This window comes from Echinops telfairi, unplaced genomic scaffold, assembly GCF_000313985.2.
Source record: "Echinops telfairi isolate 266 unplaced genomic scaffold, ASM31398v2 ScPeMD7_19;HRSCAF=73, whole genome shotgun sequence".
In the NCBI taxonomy this organism is placed as follows: Eukaryota; Metazoa; Chordata; class Mammalia; order Afrosoricida; family Tenrecidae; genus Echinops; species Echinops telfairi.
In genome coordinates this window covers 3,560,603-3,562,114 of record NW_022103916.1, presented here as the reverse complement: position 1 = coordinate 3,562,114, position 1,512 = coordinate 3,560,603, and the positions used below count along the sequence as shown (strand labels likewise).

The following is a 1,512-nucleotide window of genomic DNA, read 5'->3' as shown; positions in this document are numbered from 1 at the left end:
GTATGATATCCTTGATGTCATGCTACAACTAATTTATCTTTCAGTCATGATGATTGATTTGTCAAATCTGTTTTTGAAACAGTATCTAAATTTAGGTGGAAAAAACTTAAGGGCATATTTCTGCTCTCGTGGGCTTATTTTAATTTTCTTCAATTTCAACTTGAACTTGAATGTGAGCAAATGGTGTTTTATTCCATAGTGGGCCCCTTGACTTTTTCTGATGGATGATATTGAGCTTCATCATCTCTTTTTACAAATATAGTTTATTTGATTCCTGTTTATTCTGTGTTGCAAGTTCCATGTTAACTGCCTTTTATGTTACTAAGAAAATGTATTTGAAGTGAATAATTTAAAAGATTCTATCATGTGACCTTGTGTATAATTTCTAATACCAAGGTCATATTTTACAATTACTGATTCTTCTTTGTTTCCAACTTTCACATTCCAATCACCATTAATTTTCAATGCATCTTGATTGAATGATTGATCAATTTCAGGCATTGTTAAAATGTTTAATTTCTTCATTTTTGGCATTAGTGGTTGGTGCATAAATTTTAATAGTAATTCAAATATAAAAGAGATGATGTTGAAGCTCAATATCATCAACCAGAACAAATCCAGGGGTTCACTGTGGAACAAACTACCATGTTCAAGTTGAAACTGAAGAAAGTTAAAACAACTTCATGAGAGGAGAAATATTACCTTGAGTATATCTCACCTAAATTTAGATACTGCTCCAAGAATATATTAGACAAATTGTATTACCTGGTTTGTCTTTAGACATGTAGCTCTTTATCCTGTACCTGTAGCTATTTATCCTGTCACTGACTGCATTGTTTTTCAAGAGAGAGGAAATATTCTGTTTGATAATGAATACAATGCTCTTCTTAATTTTTCAATTCTGTTATTACAGACTATTTAGAATGGTCCATTCCTGTTCTATTCAACTCACTAATGCCTAGAATATAGATCTGCATATATTCCCTTTCATCTTTGATGACTTCCTGTTTTTCTAGATTCATACTTCATGTTTGTATCTGTTTCTTCTAATTTTCATGTATATGCATATAAATGTATATGTCAATGTATACACATATGTACATATATGTAAAGCATTTATAAATAGAAGTAATAAGATGTGAGATTTCAGAGAAGGCATGGATTTCAGATTTTTTTTTTCAGAAAAGTATAGGAACCTAGGCCATGGAAAATATGCAGTATGTTATTAACTTGATTTACCATGGAACCTATTGAATTTTATACTTTAATCTGTCTCTTATGGTGCCCAGATGGCTCAGTAGGTTAACTGTTAGACTACTAACTGAAAGATCAATGGTTGCAACTCATCAGATGCTTTGTGGGTTTAAAGTGAGACAGTAAGCTTCTATAAAGATTTACAAATTCAAAAACTCTACGGAACTGTTGTACTCTGTCTTATAGGTTGTTGTGAGTTGAAATCAATTTGAGAGCAGTGAATTTATTTTTGGTTTAATTTATCTCTTGAACCTGAAA

At 31.1% G+C, this 1,512-nt stretch overlaps 1 protein-coding gene across 1 annotated transcript in view; it reads left to right on the top strand.

The window, feature by feature from the left end:
• The window catches only part of CCNB3 (cyclin B3), a 70,162-nt gene that overhangs the window by 42,955 nt on the left and 25,695 nt on the right, over positions 1–1,512 (top strand). The window lies entirely within an intron of this gene.